Source organism: Oryx dammah, unplaced genomic scaffold (assembly GCF_014754425.2).
Source record: "Oryx dammah isolate SB20612 unplaced genomic scaffold, SCBI_Odam_1.1 HiC_scaffold_13, whole genome shotgun sequence".
NCBI lineage: Eukaryota > Metazoa > Chordata > Mammalia > Artiodactyla > Bovidae > Oryx > Oryx dammah.
Window position 1 is genome coordinate 22,315,179 of NW_024070197.1, and position 26,286 is coordinate 22,341,464.

A 26,286-nucleotide genomic window follows, 5' to 3' on the forward strand; every position below is an offset into this window, starting at 1 on the left:
GGGGCCTGGCCCACTATCTTTCTCCGGAACACTGAGCAGTACTCTGGCTGCAGGCTTTCCCCTTGCCAGCTCCCACTGCCTTAGAGGTGGACTCAGAGAGGGTCCTGGTGGCGAGAGCCCCGATGCCCTGAGACATGGGATATGTCCCCCAAGTCTGGACCTCGTGCCACGGCCCTTCCCACGCATGCATCCTTGGAGTGTTGTGGGACTCCTTGGAAACGGTCATCATCTTTTCCCCAAACACCATTCTCTGTTCCTGTGCGTGTGTGGCATCCTTTCTTGCGGGGCCCCTGCTCTGCCTTCTGATCCTCCTTCACGAGATATTTGGAAGTTTAGGAAGGAGGGGTTTGGGGAATCTTAGCTGGCATTCTGACATCCCTGGAATTCCAGAAGAAAAGATGCTTCTGAGCGTGGACCTGCGGTTTGGCTTCTGGCTTTGCTTGACTGTGCCATCTCATGGCTCTCCTTTCCTGCTCTATTCTGGGGTCCCTAAGGACAGGAAACAGGGCTTGCTTTGTTTTCCTGTCACTCTCTGATTCCTTCCCCTTTCTGATCTCTTCCCCTCCAAGTGCTCGGCCAGCCTCATCATCCACACTTGTCTTCCTTAGCTGGAAGCAGGAGCTGTCGCCGCCCTTCCCTCCCTGCTCTGCAGACATGTGACATGGCCCTTGAGGAGGGTCCCATGTCCAGGTGATGCCGTAGGGAGTCTCAGGACAGGGGTGAAGGGGGAAGGGCCCCCACACCTGGATCGACCTTCCCGTGCCCTGCCTGGGTGGAGCCTTGCTGTCTGTCCTCGGAGACTTGCATGTCGCATGCCTGGCTGGCCTGGCCAGACCCCTTGGTTGGAGCTTTTCCAGACTGAAGCTGTCTCTCGCCACCCCCAGAGGCTCTGTTCAGCTGAGCGAGGCCTTGGTCAGCAGCACGTAGTGTTTTAGCTTCATCTTCTGAATCCGGGGTGAACCGCTGTTCCTGATAAGCCTGGAGCTGCGCAGAAACCTCGCTTCTTGGTGGTTTTTCTTGTGAGGCTTCTTTAACAGCATGAGGCCTCTGAAGAGGGAAGGCTGTTGTGTTTGCCGCCTGAGGGACACACAGACAGCTCCCCAAACCCCGCCACCCTGGAAGTCAAACCAGCCCTGTAGGAGCCCTTCGAGGGGAACAGGAATGTGGTGTGCTGAGGTGTAGCAGTTGCTGGCTTAGCTGGTCTGGGGTGGTGGTTGGGTCCCACCTTGGCCTTGGAGACTTCCTGACTGGGGAGTCAGAGAGGATGAGTATGCTATTGACCAGTGAGCAAGTTTCTTTCCTTTCAGGAGATCTGCTGTCTGAAGCCTGACTCTGTGTGATCCAAGGCAAATTACTCATCCTCTCTGAGCCTCAGTCTCTTTGCTCCATCAAGGAAAGAAAGCTCCCAGGCTCTATGGGTAGAGTGTGAGCAGATACTTTGAGAAAAATAGTGAAATCCACAGTGCTGGTCATCACCAGGATGCCATCACTCTGGGCTCTTGCCAAGGGACTGGTACACTGGGGTTCTTGTCTTACTTGGCTCAGATGCATCCCTCCTTCTACCCATCATCCTGAAGCCTCACCTCATCCATCCACCCACCTGTCTGTCCATCCATCCACCCATCAACTTGACCATCAGTCTGTCCCCCCATTCATCCATCCATCAGTCACTCCGCCCATCAGTCCATTCATCCATCCATCTATCTTTCCATCCAATTGTTGATAATGTTAGGTACTACACAGGGCTGCAAAGATGACTGCATCTGTCCCCAGCCTTCGGAAGGCAGGACTCACAATGATGTGCTTGTTTTGCCTGGCTCCCTACTCCTTCTGAATTTGTTGGATGGATGAGACACAAAGTTTACAATTTGTTACAGCTCAAGGAAAGCATGATGAATGCTGAGCAGAGGGAGAGATCAGGTCTGATTGGAGGGATTGGGAAAGGCTTCAGGAGGTGCCATTTAAGCTGAGCCTTGAAGGCTGCTCCAGTGTGGATGCAGTGATGGTGAGGCAGGAGAGCCTCTGTGTATTGAGGGGAAAGAGATGAGGCTTGATGGGCATCTCTCTTAAGGGTCTTCCCTTAGCGGAGGGGCTGAATTTTGACCTCTTTTCCCACCTTGGTGCCCAGCCTGCCCTGTGGGTGTTGTCCCCAGTTTGAGTCTTTGCTCCTGAAAGGCAAACATTCTCATGTTGGACAAGGGCAGCTTGAACACAACCACACAGGACAGTCAGAGAAAGGCCATCTCTGCCCAGACCCTGGAGAGCTGCTTCTGCACTCACGTGGGATTCTCATGCCATTAGCATGAGCACTTCCATAGATTTCAAAGAGTCAGGAGCATCAACACCCAACAGCTCCATGGCTGATGGAAAGAAGGAGAAGTCAGCTGGGGAGTCCATGGGCAGATCAAAGGGTTGGCCTCCTGGGACCACCGTTCCCCAAGCAAGCTTTCGGGAAACTTGGCCCAACTTAATGAGCTCAGCAAACAAAGTTGTGGGGCTGAGTGATTGGTATGCATTGTTTTGTTTCTTTCATTAATTCCTGCTGCCATTCGGGATGCAGGGATGAACAATAGCAGGGGCCTGTTCAGATCAATACCAGATTGCTGATAGTGCCTATCTGTTCTTGGAGCAGATTATTTGATAAATGGCGTGGTCCATACATTGTGACAGGTGTTCGCCGTACAGCCCAGACCAAGCTGGTTTAGCGGAGCCCCTTCACGGGAAGCCAGGAAAGCAGAGAGAGTATTTCCTTTTTTGGTACAAATCCACATAGAAATTGTTGCTTTTAAGCTATAGATAATGAATTTATAGCAAGAGAGGGTGGGAGGGGGTACAGAAAGGATCTGGACTTTACTCTCCCCCACACCAAAGAATTATTTTCCCCCGCAGCATGGGGTTTGGCTGGGCCCTGGCTTGGATTGTGGCTCTAATAGGGGAGAATGTGAAGGGTTTTATTTTGAAGGCAGGGCAGCCACTGATGGAGTAACTGGTTTCCAGTGGAAGAAGCTACTGTCCCCTGAGCTGTGGATGGGCCCTGGGGGAACACTGATGGCTGGAGGTGGGGCTACAGAGAGTAAGTGGTGCCAGTCTTGGTGGGGCAGGGGCTGGGGAGGGGCTGGGCCGGGGGCTAAGGTTTCGCAGACAAGTTTGGGCAGACAGGGCACTGTGTAAGGTCAGAGCCCCTGGACTGAGGAAACTGTGCTGCTGGACGGTTGTCTGTCCAGTGGCTCTGCACCAGCCTAGCGCTGGCACTCTCTTGTCGATTCCTTTGGCGGCTTTCTCACTCCTGGGCATTATGCTCTGCAGTTCAGTCTCAAGGGCTAAGTTTCCAGGCCTGAGAGGTTCGAGTTGCCCCCACCTTTCTTGTTCATTTTGTCCAGGGCCGGCCACACTCCCAGAGTGTTCCCAGTGTCTGGGAGTGAAAAGCGGAGGTACCAAAGGGACCTGGATCAATGACTGATGGATAGACAGAGGGAGGCAGGCAGGTGACACCTGCAGGGCCACATCTGCCCGCACCTCCAGCCCCAACTCCTGGGTCCCAGGGAAGCAAATGGAACTCAGAGCATCCTTGGAGACAGCAGGACATGGTATACTGGTGGCGGGGGTGGGGGGGGCAGGTCACAGAGAACAGAGTACTTCCACGGTGTTTCCATGTTTGCACTCCCAGCATTCCTGCAACATGGGCTGGGCACACCCCCTGCCCCGCTGACGCTGACTGCTCAGTGGCTGCCACCTGCAAAGAGGTCCCCTGGGCCTGTCTGCCTGCTCGGCCTCCCAGGTGAATGGTGGCGCATGGATAGCAGCTGGGGAAGCAGGGATGGACTTTGCCTTCTTAGCTCTGAAATCCATGCGCATGTACTCAGTTGCTTCAGTGGTGTCCAACTCTGCTACACTGTGGACTGTAGCCCCCCAGGCTCCTCTGTCCGTGGGATCCTCCAGGCAAGAATACTGGAGTGCATTGCCATGTCCTCCTCCAGGGGACCTTCCCCACACAGGGGCTGAACCTGTGACGCTTACGTCTCCTGCACTGGCAGGCAGGTTCTTTATACCTAGCACCACATGGGAAGCCCCTGAAATCCATACTTCCCTCTCAAAAAAGGGGCAAGCTGGGGGCCCTGAGGAGCCATCCTTCTTAGGATGCGGAATCCTTTCCCAAGGACTTATTGCTGAACGAAAGGCAATTACACAGGGGATGGTGACCCTCGTCTCCCAGGGTATGTTGAGGCGGTTGGGGCCGTGATCTATGGAATGTCAGGCGTTAGATTTTAGACTTTGTTTTTAAAAATCTCTAACAACCTCCTAAGGAATGATTTGACATCCTTAAGTTCAACACTGGCACAAAAAAAGCTTATGGCAAAATTAACATAAATCATTAGCATTAATCATGCCGGGTTATTGATAGCCGTACGCAGACATGTATCACAATCCTGGCCAGGGACTCGGGTCGGGCGATATTTCTTCCAGCTGTCCCGGCCACATATGGTGGTGAAGCTGGCTTTCTTTTCTAATTTTCCTCCTCAGCTTGAGCTGTCAGAGCCACCCCCTGTTCCCATTCCCTTCCCCTCACGCTGGGCACTAACTTCGTTGTCTCCTTTGCCTTTCCTCTCTCTCTTCTTTAGAAACCAGATTTCTAGTCCGGGTCAGAATCCATCAATGTCCGTGGCTGTCACCCACCATGTGACTAGTGGCAGCAAAATAGCTGGGTGACAATTAACAATGGGTGGCCTACATAGATCAGGTTCAATTTGGTAGCCTTCACTTTTACTTACACATTCATCTCAGAAGCTGAGAAAAGACTCCCCTGCCCCCGCCGCCTGGATGCTGGTGTGCCGTTACCTTGCTACCCACTCCCTCACCAGCCCAAGATGCTGGGGACGGTGGATGGTATAAAAGTAAAATAGAGCAAGGAACGGGGTTTTATAGTCACTGGCAACACTTCGAAATATAATAGCAGGATGCATGTTACCTTCGTTGAAAAATGAGGAAGGGAATTCTGTTGGTCTGACCTTGCTGTATGTCTCTCCAACCACACTGCATTTGTGGTTGTATTAACAGGAGTATAGTATAAAGAACATTGGAGGTGATGAGAAGGAGCTCTGTCCTACTGTGCTGATCAGATCACACTGAAAATTACTGTGGTCAGTAAAGATTGGGACAGGCTTAGATACATAGGACCAGGGTTATATGAGGAGGGAATAGGAAATATTCAGCTCAGAATATATACACACTGGGAGCCATAAGTTCTGGCTTTCTGTGTTTGAAGAGCTTCCAGGGGAAGAGGAGGCCACGAGTGCTGAGCAGCTCAGAGGACTGAGAACTTCAGACAGGTGGCAATGTACCCAGAACAGGGTGCATCAACCCCAAATGGTATTGCATCCAGAGGACTTGGGGAGTGAGTTCTCATCATCAGAGATGTTCAGCACAGGCTATGTGACTACTTGGAGGAAAGCTTGTGGAGGAGTCAGAGTAAATGCCATTTAAGGTCCTTTCTATGCAGGCAGAACTTGAAATTCCCTGTTTGTATCCTGATCTGAGTGCTGGAATCAGAGAACAACAGTGCAGTCTGCCTCTGCCTCTCTTTTCTGCCTCCAGGCTACAGTCTCAGCTGAAGACATGGGCTTCTTGAACACATCTTTCTCCTCCCTCTTTTTGCAAGTCTAGCTTCACACAAGACTGTGGTGGCCTCATAGCCTGTGACCACATTCAGAGAAAGCTATGCAATCCCTTAATGAAAAACTTGAGTGGGGGCATTTAAACATGTTTCTTCCTCATATGCTTCCAGCAGAATTTCAGAGAAGCTAAGACACTTGGTTGGTAGAAGCTTTAATCAGCAGTGGATTTGGACAGTTCAAGGCAATAGCATTTCCAAATGTTATAGCCTGGGATGGCCTGAGATTTGATGAACAAGAATAGAGGTCAACCACAAACAGTTAGGGGTGAATGGTTAGTCCTGAATGGCTATCGGTCCTTGCCATCAGCTCTTGGGAAAACCATGGGCTCCTTGTCCTTGGTACTAGCACAGCTGCCTTTCTTTGGTGTTGTTATCAGCTCTTGTGGAATGCTTGCTTGGTGTCCAATCATGTTTAGGTGTTAAAGTGAGGGGTCCGAAAGTCTCTCTGCACTCTAGGACACAGGATTCTAGAAAGAAACTTTCACATTATGGGAATATGGCTTGTCAAGAAAATCACCCACTTTATGCTAAATTAAACAAAAAGGAAAATGTTTTGGTTTTTGTAAACAAAAAAATTCCAAGTCAGTTCTGCTTCAGGTAAGGTTTGATCCAGCAGATTATAGGATAACACCAAGGGGTCTCTTGGCATGGGCTTCCTCATCAGTACAATAATATCTCTCCCTCCCAATAGCTCTAAACACTTCCTTTCATGAATGCAAATGTTTCTGACATCAAAAGCTTTGTATCTATGCATAATCATCAGCTACATAGCCAGAACTAGGTCATTAATTCCTGTGGTCAGGGTAGAGTCATATGTTGATGGACTTAGGGCACTTAGTGTCCAAATTTGGTGCTGCATCTAGGGTAAATCCCACCCAAGCTTCGTGACCGAGAATGGAAAGGAGTCCTTCATCAAAAGAAGTCTGGAGTATTATTTTACCAAATAATTGAAGATGGCTGCAGGGTGCAAAAATGAAAACATACCCACTTTAGCTTGAAAGTATCTGGTCCTGGAAAGATAGTTCCTCACCATAACTTTTCTCATCTCAGGTTTCCTGGTGGACCTTAGCATCTTTTATCTTTTCTCTGCCATCTTTTACCAAAATTTTTGCAGAGTTTGGATGTTGAGGCATCTTAATTTTCTTAGAGAAAATTAGAGGAGATTAATGCGGCTGACAAAGAGCTGCTGTCCTGATGCACAGCTTGTGGGGGCCACCGTTTTGGAAAAACCACAGGAGCCAGTGTTCCCTCTCCAACAAGTGATAAAAATTTACAAGATGCTCTTTGGAATGTGGCTTGCTTTGCACAAGACCAGCCATGCCTTCATTAGATATGTCTAGTGTTCCGAGGCTTGCAGAACCTGGGCAAACAGGTCAGCGAGATTTCTTTAATTTGATCACAGGAGAGTTTCCACGGAAGCTGGTCCACGTCTTGTAGAACTGTCCACCATTCCCCAGTGTCCAGGGGCAGCCTTGCAGAGATCATAATCACTGAGAGTGGCACTGTCGACAGGCATGAATAGATCCCTTAATTTCATGGTTTAAAAATACGTTAGTTGACCTTAGTATAATTCCAATATTTCAGTCATTTACATGTCATGACTCAGTACTCATTCATTAAATATAGTGCTTTTTGAATGAAGAACGGAGATGAAAATTTTTCTTAATGATGACAAGTGATATAATTTACTTTTATTTCTGTCATATCATGGTGCCCACGAGCCTGGCCACAGCTGAGGGTCTGCCTGTGGCGCCATGGTGAGCTCCTTTTAGTAAAAGGCTCCACTGGACACGTCATTTGAGCCAATACTGGTCGTGTGTGTCTGAGTCATCCCCCACTTGGATCCTTGGCCCTGTTTGGTTTGAGCTCTTTGGCTCCATCAAAGGACCTTCCCAATAAAGTTATACCTTCTAGAAGTAGGAGGTGTGGCTGGGGTGGGGGAGGGAAGGTGATAGGAGAGAGGGGGATGGATGCTGCTGAAAATCTTAGGTTTTGTGGCCGGGAGGGAACTGGGCATAGGACTGGAGTGAGTGGGGAGGATGGTCAAGATCCTATTTTGCTCAGTAGCGCCACCTCCTGGCCTGGCTGCATTGATTGTTGTTCATGGATGAAGTTCATAGCTCTTCAGAGTTTGGGATGTGATAACTGGTGCTGTGCTTCCAATGGGAGCTCTCTGAATTTAGAAAACCTCCTTGGTGGAGTTGGTATTTTGTAATTCCCCTGACAGATGAAAGTCTCATTTTGAAAACTGAAAAACAGCTCCCTCCCAAATAGTGCTTCCAGAGCCTGGGACTCAGGAACGCTCTGTAATAACCAGAGGTCCTACCCTCAGGATTCACTTGGCCAAGCCCCGATCATCCCCTTTGGTCGGTTTCTTTTGTGGTGGTTGAAAGAGACTTCACAGGGATTGCTTTATTCTATGTTAATCTGTAAGGATACTAAGACCATTACGATTAATTGGTACAGAGCTTGTAGAAAGTGGGAGAAGCTGAAATCTATACGTTAGGCTCTAAACTTCTTAGGATGTTTTAACATTTTTTTTAATTTTAAGAATAGGCATATTTATTTATTTATGGCTGCACTGAGTCTTCATTGCAGCTCACAGGCTCTCTGTGGGGTTGCCTGGGCTTCTTTCTAGTTGTGGCACACAGGTTCAGCAGTTCTGGGGCACTGGTTTAGTTGCCTCTCAGCAGGTGGGATCTTAGTTGCCTGTCCAGGGGTCAAACCTGTGTCCCCTACATTTCAAGGTGAATTCTTAACCACTGGACTGCTAGGGAAGTCCCTGTTTTAAGTTTCAATGGACACTTTTTAAAGAGAACCACCATTTACATTGGGCTTCCCTTGTGGCTCAGACGGTAAAAAATCCGCCTGCAATGCAGGAGACCTGGGTTCGATCCCTGGGTCAGGAAGATCCCTTGGAGAAGGACATGACGACCCTCTCCAATATTCTTTCCTGGAGAATCCCATGGACAGAGGAGCTTGGTGGGCTACAGTCCATAGGGTTGCAAAGAGTCAGACACGACTGAGTGACTAAGCACAGCACCATTTACATTTACCCCCCTTCCGATGCAATCAAATGGTGTGCAGCCCTGGGCCTGCATCTGGCCCTGGCTTATAACCCTTGAGGCAACCGTGGCAGCAAACATCGATTATTACTCAACTCAAAGAAAGCCCAGTGCCACTAGGTATCTAGTACTAAAGAGAGCTTTCCCCAAACTCTCAGAGGCCAGATGGCATTGTTCCTCCTTGGGTTGGGTCCAAGCACGGTTCTGGGGGCAATTTAGAGATGGAAATGGATATAGCCAGACTGCAGTGAGTAACAGCCCAGGGAGCCCTGGGATGGGGGTTGGACCTTTTGTCTTTGTATCCAGACTTTTTGTCTGAGCCCTTTCCCCCAGCTATGCCGGTTTTTTCCATCTGTAAAATCTGTACCATCTGGGGCCACAGCGCACGGCCTGGGATGCTGAGCCAGCCGCTGCTTCGCCTCGCGTCCCCGTCAGCTGCAGGAGGATGCAACTGCTGCTGTGCATCGCGCTGCTCACCTACGTGGCCTCTGTTTGGGACAACTTGGTTAACATGAGGTCCATTCAGGAAAATGGGGAGCTCAGAATCGAGAGTAGGCTTGACGAGATCTTTGAACCACTAAGGGAGAAAATCAGAGATTTGGAAAAGAGCTTTACCCAGAAATACTCACCAGTAAAATTTTTATCAGAAAAGAACTGTAAAAGAATTTTGGTAACTGGGGGCATGGGCTTTGTGGGTTCCCACCTCATGGACAAGCTCGTGATGGACAGTCACAAAGTGACCGTGGTGGACAACTTCTTCATGGGCAGGAAGAGGAACATGGAGCCCTGGATCGGCCACGCGAACTTTGAGCTGATCAACCATGACATGTTGGAGCAGCTGTACATTGAAGTGGATCAGGTCTACCCCCTGGCCTCTCCTGCCTCCCCTCCCAATTACATGTACAACCCCATCAAGACACTAAAGACCAACACCATCGGGACACTGAACATGCTGAGGCTGGCAAAGCGAGTTGAGGCTCGTCTACTCCTGGCCTCCACCACAGAGATGTACGGAGACCCTGAAGTCCACCCACAAACCGAGGATTACTGGGGCCTCGTGAATCCCATAGGACCCTGAGCCTATACAACGAAGGTAGCGAGTCGCGGAGATCGTGCACTATGCTTCCATGAAGCAGGAGGGCGTGGAGGTGCGCGCAGTCAGGGTCTTCAACACCTTTGGGCCCCGAATGCTCATGAACGATGGCTGGGCGGTCAGCAACTTCATCCTGCAGGCGCTGCAGGGGGACCCACTCACAGGGTACAGATCCAGATCACAGATGAGGCCTTCCAGTACGTCAGTGAGCTGGTGCATGGCCTCATGGCGCTCCTGAACAGCAACGTCAGCAGCCCCGTCAACCTGGGGAACCCGGAAGAACACACCATCCTAGAGTTTGCTCAGCTCATCACAACCCTGTTGGCAGTGGGAGTAAAATTCAGTTTCTTTCTGAAACCCAGGACGACCCCCAGAGAAGGAAACCAGACATCAAGAAAGCGAAGCTGATGCTGGAGTGGGAGCCAGTGGTCCCGCTGGAGGAAGGGTTAAACAAAGCCATCTTCTACTTCCAGAACTTGAATACCATTCAAATAACCAGTACATCCCCAAACCAAAGCCAGCAAGGCAACAGGACAGGCAAGCCATAACTGAAAACCTCACCTTTCCGGACCGTAGATGCCCTCTTTCACACTTGCCAGGAATTCTTTTTTTTTTTTTTTTTAAAGAAAGACTAACTAAAATAGGTGTTATGAAGAAAAAACTGGACTTCATATTGAAGCTTGCTTTAAGAAATGGATGTGCCTAAAAACTCCCCTAAAAAACCTGCAGATTTTCCCTTGCACTTTTGAAAATCTTTTTATGTAAAAGAGCGTCGATGCATCTCTGCACTTTTCCAAGTTTTTTTATCTTACTGTGAGAGCCTATGTCGTGACTGTCGTTGACAGTTTTATTTACTGGTTTCTTTGTGAAGCTGAAAAGGAACATTAAATGAGGTGAAAATGCCGATTTATTTATGAAGTGGGTACTTATAAATGAGACACTATTCTATGCATAGAGGAGAAGCAGCAGACCAGGAGTAACATCAGGTGGGTGGCATACCGCATTAATTCTCAGGCAGAGAAAAGAATTCTGCTCGAGAGCTTTGTGATGTTTCTTCTAATGCAGAATTTCTTCAAGGTCTAGTTCTTAGTTGCAAACTTGACTTTGAAATTTTTTTGTTGGTTATCATGATTAAGGATATTTGAAATCACTGCTATGTCATGCTGCATATGGGGGTGGGGTGGGTGGGATGAAGTTAATGTTCTTGGTTAACAGTGGTTAAATATACCGTTCGCATAAAACATTGGGAAAAAGTCTGTACCATCTGTATAATGGTGCACATGGTCTCTGATGGCTGTTATTGTCCCACTAGTCTGTAATTTTTTTAAAAAAGTTTTAATATATAATTTTATTATTTTCTTTTATTTTTGATTGTGCTGTGTCCTCATTGCTGTTCGTGCTTGTCTCTAGCTGCGGTGAGCGGGGGCTACTCTCTAGCAGTGGTGCACTGGCTTCTCGTTGCGCTGGCTTCTCTTGCTGCAGAGCACGGGCTCTGGGCACTTCGGCTTCCGTAGCTGAGGCTCATGGGCTCTAGGACACAGGCTCAATAGTTGTGGTGCATGAGCTTAGTTGCTCTGTGGTATATGGGATCTTCCCAGATCAGGGATCGAACCTGTGTCTCCTGCACTGGCAGATGGACTCTTGACCACTGAGCCACCAGGGAAGCCGGCGAGTTTCTTTGTTTTGACTGTTATTTGGAATGTCTGGAAAGTGAGCTGTGTCCAGGCCTGCAAGCATTAGGAGGCAGGTGGGTATATGTGAGACTATGAAGGTTTTGTTCTCTTGATGACGTTTCCGCGGGGTGGACACGGCGGCGTGAGGCATCTTAGCAAGTCTGAGTGGACTCAGTGAGGACTCCCTTGCCCAGCTCCATGTAGGCAAAGGGATTCGATCTGGGCCCTTCATGGTGCTAGAAACTAATGGACGTGTATTTTATGTTTACCTGAAGATGGATGTGATTGGCACCAGAGGGTGATGGGGAGGGAAGCAAAGATACAAAGAAAACAGCCCATTCCTGCCCCTGTCCTGGGACCCCAGTCTCTCAGGACATTGCTATCTTTGTAAGCTCCAGGGCAGAGCCTTCCCCTTGGTGTTGTGGGGAGGGGTCTGTCTGCAGGGGAGTAAGAGAGAGAGGCCTCTTCCCTTCTAAACGCAATGCCCTCTGGCCATCCTGGGCCCAGAGTGAGCAGGCCACACTCAGTTGAACTTGGGACTTGGAGGTTTTGAAATGTCCGCTAGTTTCCTGGCAGGTGGGCTTCTAGGAAGAGCTTGCTGGCGAATTGCTCCCCAGATCTGGGGTTTTGGGTCTCCCCTTATCCTCTCCACATAGTATTGGCCTTCTTCCTGGACCACAGAGCTTACAGCAGAGCTGAGAGGAGGTGCTGGGACTGTCCTGGGCTGTTATCTAAGTAGCCAGGACTCTGGCTGTGTCTGTGGGCTCCTGGGGTCTGTGCTGGTGGTCGTGACAGGGCTCCTCTGGCTCCTATCATCCAGCAGGAAGCTGGAAGCCCAGTCAAAGGGCTTAGAGAGCTGGGACCTTCCTGGTCTTCATTTTAGCCTCAAAAGTGAAAAACATACAGATGACTTTGTTTTGCTCCTGTCAACACTCTTGTTTTTTAGGGCCCAGAACCTACACAATTCTCCGGAGTCCCTAGAGTACAGACTTGGGAGTTTGGGGCCCAGCAGGAGACAGATGGCACACTCACAGGGTGCAAATTAGAGGAGTTTAACGAGAGGACAATTTGTAAAGGAGCAGGTGGGACTTAGGAGTCTGTGGGTGTGGGAGTGGGGAAGTCCAGACCTGTGTGTTGGGGGACAGAGCATCCTGGAGCCTGCAAACAGAGAGGAGCAGAGAGGAGGTCACTAGTAAGGAGCATCCCTGCCAGGAGAGAGCTGGGAGAATGAGCGGCCCCACTTTTCCTATCCCTCCTGCTCTCTTCGGGGGGCTTCCATTGGCTGAACTGACCAGAAGCCCATGACTTGATCAATATAAGGACAGCCTCCCTGTGTGGGGAGAGGACCCTCAAGTTTATTTATAGAAACTCCAAGCCTACAGCTGACTTAGTTTCCTTATTTGTAAAACAGGGGAAAATAGTGGCTCCCATCTCATAGTTGTGAAAAGTATATGAGAGATTCATCTGTAACATTTTTTTAGATTCCACAGATGAACCTGTTTTCAGGATGGGGATAGGGATGCAGAGGTGTAGAACTGACATTCAGACAAGGAGTGGGGTGGGGTAAGGAGAGGGTGGGATGAAACGGGAGATTGGGATTGGCATATATACACTACCATGTGTAAAATGCAGAGCTAGTGGGAAGCTGCTGTAAAGCACAGGGAGCTCAGCTCAGTGCTCTGTGATGACCTAGAGGGCTGGGATGGGGGCGCTGAGAGGGAGGTGCAAGAGGGAGCTTATGTGTGTACACATGTAGTTGATTCACTTCGTGGTACAGCAGAAACTAATTGTTGTAAAGCAATTATACTCCAACAGCAACAACAAAGTAAATGAGAGAATGTTGGCAAATTGCTAAACTATTGTTACAAGGTGTTTAGGAGGACCAAGTTCTGTGCCGTATGCTGCGTTAATAGAGTCCTTGCGTTATGTGAGTCAGCTAGTGAGGGGCGAGTTTGAGTCAGGCAGCTTGAAACCTGAAGACTTCTCTTGGCTGCTGCTCTTCTCCATCTGCGCTGGGAAGCGGCTGTGAAGGTGATTGTGATGATGGTGACTTGTTACGGAGGAGTGAGTCATGTGTGCAATTCAGGGGCCCCATCTGAAGACCTGTTTGTGTCACGGGCAGTTGAGGGGCAGTGGCTCCTATAGGTCTGTGTTAGGTGAGCAAGGGATGTAGAAACCACTCAGCTATTGGGAACGTGAGTGGCTTTCAGCTCTTTCTGCTTCTTATGTGTGAGAGCGGAGCAGTTTGCAGGACAAGCCCCGGCTCTCACACTGGCCCCAGGGAGCAGAGCCATCCAAGTCTGGCCACTTGGACTCAGAGTCCAGTCCTTTCTTCAGAAGGAAATTACCACTATGTTTGGGAAGCAGAGTCTCTCTCAGCGGGGTAGGCATGTGTCTATCTTAGGAGCCGGGAGCTAGGGACTCCCAAAGCCAGTGGGAGGCAAGCTGGCTGGGTTTGTCTGGGTACCAACTGCAACCCTTATTTGTGTTTCCCTGAAAAACACCCAGTGTGTTTTGATGATTTCTAAAGAGTTTCAAAACAATATACTTAATTGCTCTGAGTAATTTCAGAGCTCATTAATGTAATAAATCTCTGGAGAGAAATATTCTTAGTTAACGATCAGCATAAAATCAGAGTCTCTCAGGGTAGACTTTCCATCATTCCGCAGAGGAGACACAATGGTGGACATAGTTGACGGAGGAGGCCTGTCTCTCCCAAGCTGGCTCATCAGTAGGTTTTGTGGTCTTGAAGTTTTGGAATTCCAGCTTGGTGGCTTTTGTTTAAAAATGCGAGAATTGCCCATCAGTATTGGGCAGCTCCCATGAGCCCTTACTGAGTGCTTTAGGGAACTTACAGCTGCCCTTTGTGTTAATCTAGTTGCTCAGTTGTGTCCGACTCTTTGCGACTTCATGAACTGTAGCCCGCCAAGCTCCTCTGTCTGTGGAATTCTCCAGGCAAGAATACCAGAGTGGGTTGCCATTCCCTTTTCCAGAGGATCTTCCTGACCCAGGGATCGAACCCGGGCCTCCTGCACCGCAGACAGATTCTTTATCATCTGAGCCACCAGCTGCCATACATACTCCTAAGCCAAAGCAGAATTCCTGAAACTCTCAGTGCATTCTTCTCTCGGTAGCTCCAGCAGCTCAGTTAGGCCAGCCTACGGCCACCCCTGGTAGATCAATTGCAGAAGTGGCCTTAGTCCTCATCCTTTGCTGTCTATCTTCAGGGTGCTGCTGTTTCTATCTGCTCCTGCCAAAAGGTATTAACAAATAAGCAGAGGCATGAAGATGTTTTTCGACAGGACTCGTCCACAATTCTGCCTTGGCCTTCCTCATTAGGCCATGCCTGGGCTAGGCTGCTGGACGAGGAGAGCCAGCTGGCCTGCTTGCCCAGCCAATAGCTAACCAACCTCCAGATGTCAGAGTGAGCATTGTTAAGACCAGAAGAACCATCCCGCCAAGCTCAGCCTAAATCGCTCAGTTCTGATTTGTCAACTAATTAAATGCTTACTGTCTGAAGCCCCTGAGTTTAGGGGTTTTCATACAGCATCACCATGGCAGACTGCAGTGCCATGCTTGACTCTTCTCTCCTCTGCAAAGCCCTCACCGCCTGCCCCTACTTTCCAAGCTCATCCCTATCATGCCCATGTCTCTCCGCCTCCCCTGGTACCTGAGCACCAGTCACCCTGCATCTGCTCTTTCCCACTCAGAGTCTTTTTGCTTACTGGGGCCTAGGTGGTCTTTTTGACAACAGAGCATCCTTCCTACCTGCTCAAACCCTTACAGTGACTTTTGATTCATTTGAAAGAAAACATCTCCCCTTGACCATGCCCTGCAAGTTCTTGTGTGATGGACAACTGTCTCTATTCCAGCTACAGGACCGTCCTTCTGCACTTTGAATGCACAACTCTCGGCCCTGCCCCAGGGCCCTTGTGCCTGTTCATGTCCCTGCCTGGAGGTGGCTGGCTGCCTTGTCCTTTTCTTTGGTGTCTCTGTCCAACTGTGTCCCCCCGAGAGGCCTGGGTGGGCTGCTCCCTCCACCAGCACATTTGGTTCTGAGCTCACCCTTCTGATCAAAGCCATGAGCTCAGACTGGCAGACAGTCCAGGAGGATGCTCTGAGTAACTGGGATAAAAATCCATCTCACAGCCCCGCATGGGGAGAAAAGCCATGAGTGGCATTCTGGGCTGGGAGCAGAGTGTTCTCTGGGGGAACCAGGGCAGTTGGCCCACCCTGGGCACCTGGCTGGTGCCCACAACCTTGTGAGAGATTTGGGGCTGAAGTCTTGGCCAGGGTTTGGATTTTTTTTTTCACAGATGAGTCTGAAATTCCCCTCTGCTCTAGATTGAATACTGTGAGTCTCAGGTCCACCGTTCCTGGTGCCCCTCTGGGACCCAGGCCACGCAGCACAAAGAGGGTCCTATGGACTCTGCTCTGACGAGTTCCCCCTCCTGGCCTGATGACTGGGCTGTGTGGCAGAAGGTGCCTTCACTAGCTCGTGGGTCGGGAGCGGGAGTCCACAGCAGCAATAGAATGGCATTGCATCCTGAAGTCGTTACCACCTAAGCCCTGCCATCCTGGCATGCTGCATGAAACTGTGCGACCCAGCTTTAAAGACAGCAGATGGGTTATCAACGCCTTTGTCTCATTCCTTCACTGCTCCTTGGAAGGCTAGCTTCCTTCAGAGGAAAACCCTGTTTCTGTGGTGGGGGCGGGGTTATGGGCTCTGAGTGGCATCAGGGTGGTGGAGGCTGGGATGATGATAGCCGGGGAGTGGGGTTGGGGGTGAGTGCCTGGAGGCTGAGCCCTGCCCTCGCCCTTCCCCCAGGGCATCAGGGGAAGGACCAGGGCTTCTAGACCATCTGGGTTCTAGTCTTGACTGCACATGTGAATACTAGCAAGTTTAGAGCAGTGGTTCTCAAATGGTGTCATTTGGCAGCCCCCACTGGAACCTCACCCCCAAGGGACATTTGACATTGTCTGGAGATGTTTTTGATTGTCACAACTAGGAGATGAATGCCTCCGGCGTTGGGAGGGCAGAGGCTGAGGATGAAGCCTAAGTAGCTACAATGCACAGAGCAGCTCCACACAGTAAAGAATTACCTGAGCCAAAGAGTCCATGGGACCAGGGTCGACAAAACCTGCTTTAAACTTTCGCAGGCGCATTTTCTTCATGAGCTTGTGACATGCACATAGCTACAACTTTTGCACAACTTACGTCTGACTCTAAATATACAGACCACAGAAACACTGCTTTTAAAACCAACCAACTGGGACTTTCCTGGTGGTTCAGTGGCTAAGACTCAGGGCTCCTAATACAGGGGGCACAGGTTCAGTCCTGGGTCAGGGAACCAAATCCCACATGCCACACCTAAAGAGGCTGTAGCTAAGACCTGGTGCAACCAAATAAATAAATATTTTAAAAAGAGATAGCATCTGCAGCCTCTACAGTTTTAAAGAACACAACAAACCCCCTCAAAACAAAGCAAAAAGAAAGAAAAATAAGAAATCAAATACAGGAAGGGTCTAATGGTTCCACTCTGCACCAGCTTGGTGAGAGTCATCCCAGAATGAGCTTCCTGGGGGTGATAGAGGAAAAGCTTTATCAAAAGTCCAGGGTCTTGTTCAACTCGTCCAGGAAGAATTTGGATGAGGAACGCAAAGAAGAAGAAGAAGAAGAAAACCCACTGAGGCTGAGGCACAAAGAGAAAAACGAAGCAGCTTATTGAGGCAAAAGTGAGGGTGAGGTCCTCATGAGCAAGTGTTTTTTCATCTATTTTTATCTTATTTTTAGCCCTTTGAACGGGTGGCCTTTTTGATCAGGGGTGGAATATTCATTGAGAGGAGGGGAGAGGTGTGGCGTGCACTGAAAGGAGAGGAGAGGTGTGGCCTGGATGGAGCCAGGTGGCTTCGTCTCCTGGTCCTCTGCTCCCTTCTCCTGAAGTTGCTGCGCAGGCACTGCTCTAAGAGCTGTTTTCCCTCAAAGTCTCCTTTACTAGTGGAGCCCCACACATGGAAGGTGGTACAGGATCATCAGCAACCTGTGCCTTCTCCATGGTTTTCACGGTCAGAGTTTCTTTTCTTTTTTTTTTTTAATTTATTTTTAATCGAAGGATGATTGCTTTATAATATTGTGTCAAACATCAACATGAATCAGGCAGAATCACACATCATCCCCATGACACATAAATAAGTCCCCTCCCTCTTGAACCTCCCTCCCACCTCCCTCCCCATCCCCCGCCTCTAGGTTGTCTCAGAGCCTGGGTGTGAGTTCCCTGAGTCCTACAGCAAATTCCCGCTGGCTGGCTGTTTTACGTATGGTAATGTAAGTTTCCATATTACTCTCTCTATCCGTCCCATGCTCCTTGCCTCCCCCCTCTGCTTTGTCCATAAGTCTGTTCTCTTTGTGTCTCATGGTCAGTTTCTTGTTCAGCTGCGACCACAGTTCTGTTTTCGATACCGTTCTTCCATTCCTCAGGGCCTCATTAAGTGCAAGACAAGGAGGCAGCTTTGCCTTCTGCCTAATGCCTACGCCTGAGGAGGTTATCTTGGGCCCCGCCCCGTCTTTCCTGCCTCAGGAGGCGGAGGTCTGAATGTGCAGTGCCCTGGCTGGGTCTTGGGTTCCCCCCCCCCCCCCCCCCCCCCCACCCCCCCGCGCACTCCCCACCGCCATCCCTCCTGGAGCCAGCCCTGGGCACACGTAGTGAGGTCCTAGTGGTTAGAAGCATTCATAGTTCACATAATATGGTTCCTGTAGTCATATCAACTGCGTCACTGGGTACTTCAGAAAAGAGAAAGAGATTCATCCCAAGACTGGAGGGACACCCACCTGGGGGGTTTTGATCGAGAGGTGGGGGCTGCTCTGCATCCCAGCGAATCCCCAGGGGCTTCCAGTTCAACAATGACCCCATCAGGGACTTCAGCGTTGCAGCCCATCCACTTGAACCCATTTAAGGGACTGGTCCACCAGCCAAGGGGGGGGCGGGCCTGGGAAGGCTTGGGTAGGAATGGGGCCCAGGGACTTGGGTGTGGCCCAAGAGGGAGATGGCTGGTGCTCACCTGGGGAGGACTGCGTTGTCCTCAAGGGCATGCAAGCTTGGTCCTGCCTCAAGGATTTCAGGTTCTCATGCATCAGCAGTAGCAGCCGTTTTGCTGGTCGACGAGTGCTCCCAGACTCCTGCACACCTGTCCCCCAGCATCTTCAGGGTGTTCCTGAGCTCAGAGGCACAGGACCCAACTCAGTCACCTCCCTTTGCTTCTCCTCTGTTCCTGGTGTCCCTAGGCGCTGCTGTAGGGCTGCTGGAGTGGATGTTCTGTCTCCCTGTGAGACAAGTTACACCTGTGCATGGAAGGTCGGGGGTGGAGACATGTGAGCATCCTCGCCCTCCCCAGCTTCTGGAGCAGGAGGGGTGTCTGACCTCAGCACGGAACCCAAGAGAACAGAGAACGGGACTGCCACCCGTCTCGTCTCCCTCTCCCTGGAGCCGTTCTCACCTACAGAATGACGTCAAGAAGCATGGGGTGGAGGCAGGCCTGGGCCCTGGGCCCCTTTGCTGCATACAGTGCTGCGACGCTTGCACCTGGACATAGCTCTCCTCCAGCTGCAAAATGCAAAGAAACTGTATGGGGCTAAAAATAACTGTGTGCATGTGTGGCTGGGGCAAATTCTAGATCCCCAGATACAAAGAGACCAAAAAACCCCAACTGCCACTTTTGAAGAGCTGGGAGCAAAAACAGAGTATTGCCCATACCCTCTGAACATAACACCTAAAGCCACCCCTCCGACTTGACCCCTGGACACACCCCTACCCTCACCCTGTGTAAGGAACCAGTTTACCCCTCCTCAGGAGTTGTTTGTTCTCCTGCTGCTGCAGCAGGGGCCCCAATAAAGCCTTGCCTGAATTTCTTATCTGGCCTCTAAGCAATTTCTATTGATTGCGGAAGGCCAAGAACCCTGATCCGTAACAGGGTAAAGCAGACAAAGTTCTAGCGAGGCCTTCCAGAAAAATTCCCACAAGACTCCTTTGTGTATATTTTAATGCTGTGTAAGGAAAGACTTCCATCAGCGCCTGCGGTTCCAGTAGGTAGCAACCAGATACTATTAAGTATTACCAAGGCATGAATGGAAAAGGAGGAGAGGATGGCTTGGAGTAAGAGTTAAGCTCAGGGTTACGTGGAATTAAGCTCAGGGTTACATGGAATATGCTGTCCAGATTTGCCCCAGATCCCGGTCCACAATAACCACAGTGGATGCTGAGACAGTTTTTTTTTTTTTTTTTTCAACAAACAGCTTGCAGTCGTGTTGATACGGGTGGTGTAATGAAAGTTGGAAAAACCAGAGTGATTTGAAAGCGTGTTTGTATTTTATTTGGTTTTCTGCTTGGAGCCAGTGAATGCTCTCGCCCTGACAGGACTGGTTAGCTCCCTCCAAGGCAGAGAGTGGGGTGGGGGCGGGGGACGCCTGTCCTGGCAGCCTGTGAGTGATCCGTGCAACTGGGAAGTGTGTTTCTTGACTTTATTTGCTGCAAACTTACTCTCTTCTCTTGCAAGTCTAGAGAAAACACCCTAACCTCTCAGACGATGACATTACTGTCACCTGCTTAAAATAGTATGACGTTCTTCAAGTCTCAGAATACTCCCCAGGGCTCTCTGTTTTCCATGCAAGCGTTTATTTCAGTCAAAATACTTCATGTTTTTCTGCACTCTGACACTTCGCCAAAAAGGAGTTGCGAGAGAATATAGCAACTCAAAAAACCATCATCTCATTTTTAAAGGAATGATTTCCCTGCTTTGTGTCCTTGGGTCTAGGCAGTTGGCAGGTGTGGCCTTGAGCTCCCACGTGGCTGCAGGCATGTCTGGGGGCTGGAGCGTGCCCGGGAGGGGCTCCAAGAGTGGGTGGGGTCAGTCACCTTCCTCCACTACATCCCCCACCGGACTTGCCATCACTGCCCTGTTACATCTGAGCCTTTCTTCACCCTGGATGGAGGACAGGGCTGGTGCTCCTTCCTGACCCCCTCCCCCCGGCCTTGCCTCCCGCACACCTCATCGTGGAAGGCGGGGAGGGCTGCCTTCATCACCCGCATGATGAAACTTTTGAATATTCAGACATGGGCTCCTGGCTGGAGGTGTCATGTCATCCCCTCTGTTGCTGGTCCAGAGACAACACGGACTCCCTGGTTTACCTGTGTAGTCCCAGGGCGTCTCAGGTGCCAGGAGCCGCTGCGGTGATCGCCTCGTCTCCTGTCAGATGTGGTTGGAGAGAGATGAGGACAGCATGACCGCTGGGCACCGCACACTACAGAGGTCAGCTTGCAAGGACAGCGGGACGGCGGTGATGTGGCCGTGACTAGTTGTCAAGTGAGTGCAGAAAAAATTGGGAAATGGGGGGGGGAGTGGCAGGCAGGGTGATGGAGGGGGTGGGGGTGGGGGACCAGGAAGAGAAAAGTCCCGTCATCCCCGATGAAATATTCAGTGCTGTCGGTGATGTTCCTTAGGCTGTTTTCCCCCAAGGGGGCGGATTTCTGGATCATTCTTCAGGCCCCTTGCCGTCGATTGGAGCACTTTGCTTAATAGATTGGTGGTGCTCATCAGAGACGCCTGTAACGCGTTACCAGCAGTTTAATGTTGGGGGCAGGGGACGTTGCAAGGTCCAAGAGGATTTTACTGTGTGTCAGCATCACACACATGTATGGACGTGTACAAGCCGGTCCCCGCAGCCGGGACACACGTGGTCCTGGCCCCAAATGACTTCCGCCTCCAGCACGCCACCTTTTTAAGCCTATAGAACTCCGAAACTGCTGTATAGTAACAAGTTTGTGAGATTTTGGAAAGGAAACCACAGTAATGATGCCAGTTCTTAGGATCATAAATAATCATAATTAACAGGACTGCTGTATATTTATGTTGGTTTGTTTTCAGACACTTTTCATTTTATTTTGAATTTTTTCATATTGTGTTGACTTGAAACACTTCTGTCTAGAGCGTGGCGTGCTCTACACAACACTAAAGAGTGGCATACTTTATTTGTCCTCAGGAACAGACCACAGTAACATGGTAACTTCTATCTGCTGGCAGGTTCACAGGATGGCGATATTAGTCTCGTGGAAACTGCTGCGTATTAAAAGCCAATGGTTTCAAGTTTCCTCTTGGACCAATAACGTTTTTTCCTGACTTTCCCCATGTATCTATAGAGTGCTGCCACAGGAAGGCACATGTACATATTTTTCCGTTTAAATTCTTGATAAGCTTGGGTAGGATAACTTGACTATGAATAATTGCTGTGTGTCTGAAAATGTACGATGACTCACGGTTAGAAGCCTGGGAAGGAGAACAGTAGCTCTCATTCTGACATTGAACGAGAGGCTGTGGTCTGGGTCCTTAGTGATCAATAATCTATAACCCATACATTGATTCTGGGGGGAAGGGGAGCACTCAGAAAACACAGTGTTGTATGAAAGTGCTAAAGTGCTCCTAGGGTTAGAAATGAGACCTCACTTCCATCCATCAGTCTGATATGAGGGAGACACATTCACTGTAAATTTCCAGTTGTGAATTGACGGCTGGGTCTCTCTCCCTCTAAATTCCTCCCTCTGCACCTCCAAGGAGGGGTTTCCACCTCAACACTTCATCTGTGACAGTCACCCCCTTGGAACCCCAGCTCAGAGGGGAAAAAGGGCTCTGGCCAGGAGACTGAGGACAGTTTCAGAAAGGGGTGATCTTTCCAGCTGGAAGCAATGAAACAAAAGTTTGTTTTTCCTTCATGCTTGCGTTGGCTTTCCCTGGGTTGTGATTTTCAACTTTTAATATGTGCATACTGGTGAAGCATTGTCCCGACTTAAATTATTTGCCTCCCTGTATGGCAGTTTTGTTGGGAAATGAGCTATTCGTGGAGTTTTTAGCATCACTGTGGGTTTAAATTTAAGCCTTAAGCCAGGTCTACACAAACAAAGACCACAGATGATTATGATTATGGCTTTAAGATCTCCTTTCCTGTGATTATCCGGATATTTCATCTAGAAACAATAGCAATTTTATTTTATTTTTCTTTAATTTTTAAATTTCATGTCCTGTGGCCAGGGGGGCCCCTAACCATGGCGTCAGTAGATGTTGGGATGCCTTACTCTATGATTCATCAATTCCAGGTAGCTGGGCATAGATCCCAAAGTGTACTGATAGTGGAGGACCTAGAGGGGAGCCCTTTGAGGTCGGGGTAGGGGGAGGAACCAAAGGACAGGAGGGGTGGGGGATGACCTTGAGAGTTACTGAAGATGAGGAATGACAGGGAGACACCCAAGGACCTGGGTGAGAGGGAAAGGCTGAGACCTAGTCTCCTCTCTCCCTCAGCACTCTCACGAGTACTGGTCTAGCACCCCCGGGAGGTCTGGAGAGGTAGCACCAGGCATTTACTATGGAAACAGTGGGGCAGGGGCGTTGAAGAGGGTAGAGCATGGCAGTGCGGGATGGTGTCCACAGTAGGTGGATGAAGCAATCTGTGTTTCAAAAGCTCCCTTTGAAGACTCCCAGGAATAAAGGAGGTGGTTGGCAGAGGGCAAAAGGAGAGGGCCAGGATCCAGAGTCAAGGCAGTGAGGACTACAAGTCTCGTAGTTTTGGTATTTACGGCCAATGTGTATATACATGTTAATCCCAAAGTCTCAATCTATCCCTTCCCACCCCCCACCATGGTAACCATAAGTTTGTTCTCTAAGTCTGTGAGTCTGTTATATTTAAGATAGATAACTAACAACAACCTATTGTATAGCACAGGGAACTTCTGCTCAATATTCTGTAATAACCTAACTGGGAAAAGGATTTGAAAAAGAATAGATATGGATATATGTATATGTATAACTGAATCACTTTGCTGCATCTGAGACTAACACAGTGTTTTTAATCAACTATACTCCAGTACAAAAATAAAATAAAATGACAAAAAAGTCAATGTTACACCTTTTCAGCCTCTTAGATGCTAGTGATACATGGACAGACCAGTTTCCCAGGCAGGTCAGTGGCTGGAGCAGCCTGTCATACTCCTCTCTCCATCCTGCCCCTGCAGGCCTGGGTTCCACATCCCCAGGGCGGTACCAGAATGCACTTTCACTTTTCATGAGAGGATGGAAAGAGCTTTGCTTTCCGCTGATTCACTGAGTTCTTGAATCGTGTTGGGTCCCATGCTTGGGATGTTCGGTTTGGCTGAGGAAATGCTCATCATTCATGTTGGTATTCCGATGAACAGGCAAAACTGGGCATTTTTTCTTATTGCTCATTATGTACTAGGCACTTTATATGACCCATCTCATCCTTTTAATGATTTGCTAAAGTGGGTATATGTTTTTTATACCCATTTTACAGAGGAAACAAGTGAGGCCTAAAAAGAGATGAAATATCTTTCTCAAACTCACTCAGCCAAATGGAGCTTGAACTCAAGCGGTTAAATTTGAGACCCTGTATTCTTGTCCCTTTGTATCCTAACAGAGACCCCATCCTCGGGTATTTTCACATGGACTTCACTCATTGAGGGGTGGAGATAGGGGGATAAGGAATGCAGGACTAGGTGCCAGGGAAGCCTGAATTCTTTCATCCCTGACTTGCTCTGTGTCTGTGGTCTTGAGCAAGTCACATCTGCTCTTTGCCTCTCAATTTCCTTATCTGCCAAACGGAAGCTGGGATTGGATTGACCCTCTGAGATCCACCCAGTTACTACATCATGATATTCTCCTATGGTGAAATTCCAAGATATGACCGGGGCGTTTACTGAGGACTTCCAGGACAAAAACAAGCATTCGGGTGCACCCTCGTTGCTTATGGTGCTGTAAAACCTGCTCCAGATGTCATATTTCTCCTCTGACAGTGAAATGTCAGAGACCAGACAGGTACGCACACTGCAAAACGGTGCCAGATGTCCTATTTCTCCATTGATACTGCAGTGTCAGAGACTAAGCAGGTACAGGGTGCTGGCTGCGGCTGGTGACTGACCCTTGGGCAAGCTCCCTCCCTCGCCTGCAGTTCTCCTGGCTTCCCCTCCTGCAGCCCCTGCCAGCCTCTGACAGTGTGTGCGTGCGTGCGTGTGTGTGTGTGTGTGTGTGTGTGTGTGTGTGTGTGTGTATGTGTGAGTGAAGGGGATGGGGCCTGCTGCTTAATGAGCCCTGGGAGGGATCCTTGCACTAGGAGAGCGCTTTGAAGGTGAAGAACCTTTCTTGATTCTATGCTAAATTTTGCCTTCTTGGGTATTGAACTTTGATTCATCGGTACCCCGATTAGAGCTACCCGTCCCTTTCGACTCAGCATCAAGGAGGGTCTTTGTTAGTTGAGAGGAGCTGAATTCTGAGGCATTTTAAAAATCCTTTGCAGCGAAGTGCCATGGCTTTTATACCTGGGTTTGAATGGAGATTTGGACTGTGTGTAAGCCTCTTTGCTGGTTATGACCCCCACCCCATCCATTTCCAGCCTTCTCTACCCTTCCCTCTGCCCCTGGAGTTTGGTCATGTGGGTGGTCCATGCCGGCTGGTTCCAACTGGACTTGGCCATTGTGAGCCACAGAGGAAACCATAGGCAGGGGGAGAATGAGGTGGGCAAGCTGTCTCAGTCGCCTGGCTTTGGGGAACCTCCAATTTAAGCTCTTGTTAGGGAGTCCTTCCTCTAAAGTTCCAGTGCATACTGGGCTCTGGGGACACCCTGGTCCCTCTGGGGAGCCCACTGCTCCTAGTTGACCTCTCTTCACTGAGCCCACACTCTTCTCTGTGGCCCCATCTGTGGTGACGGGTTTCCTGCTGCTTGCTCGCTCTCTGCTTCCTGCAGCCTCTCACCTCGTAGGGCACCTGTTGATGCTCCTAATACCACCACGAGGTGGGCAGGCCAGGTAAGGGTGTTCCCAGTTCATTGAGGACACGGAAAACCAGGGAGATGCTAATAGCCAGAGTCGTAGAACAGCTTCGTGCGCGAGCTGGGACTCAAACCAGAGTCTCCTGATTCCAAGTATGGTATCGGCTCCACGCTTCTCACCATATTGTTAAGAACTTTCGAGTGGTCACAAAATATTCTTAAATAGTCTATCTTAGATATTTATCTTGGAAAATAGGAGCAAACTAGACATATAATTCACAAAATTTTCAATTGTGTCCTCTGCCAACGGCGATAGCCTTCATTCAATCTTAAAGGAGAATCTATAAAATTTAAAGAATATTAGTGATATTGAGATACATACATAGGAAGATGGTTATTATTTCCTCTGCTGACCAACAGGAGAACAGAAAGTAAATAATAAGCGAAAGACAAGTGGAATGTGTATTTACATGTTATGATACATAACAGAGGTACAATGAGTGGGACAAGTGCATTTTTAATTTGAGCATATGTATTCCTTGGGAATGTGAAGGCTGACGGTGCTGTCTTGACCCTGCCGTTGCAGTGGCGGTTCTCGGTGAAGCTCACACTGCTGTGCTGTTTCCAGCATGGCAGCTGCTTCTCTACCGGCGAGGGCACTGGGATGGGTTTCTGGAACGAGACTTGAAGGACTAAGGGGAGATCGGCTATCTTCCCATGTTGCCTTGTCCCCAGTGGCCCACCCAGGTCCACGCATAATTGCCATTTCCACCGCAACCCATACCCCTGCCCGTGACTCCTCTGGCATCCGAGGCTGTAATTCAATTCCTCCTCATTGGACATCAGAGGGGACAGCCCACCAGGAGGCGGCTGTAAGGTGTGGCAGATCTGTCCACTGAGGTTTTCAATCACTGGCCTGAAGCCGGTGCCACTGGAGTCCTGGGCTGTGGGTCAGTCCTCTACTA

The 26,286-nt window shown here is 49.5% G+C and overlaps 1 pseudogene; it reads left to right on the forward strand.

Annotated features, from left to right (window-relative positions):
• Positions 1-9,131: 9,131 nt before the first annotated feature.
• On the forward strand, positions 9,132-26,009 carry LOC120873308 (annotated as a pseudogene).
• The last annotated feature ends 277 nt before the right edge of the window (positions 26,010-26,286 follow it).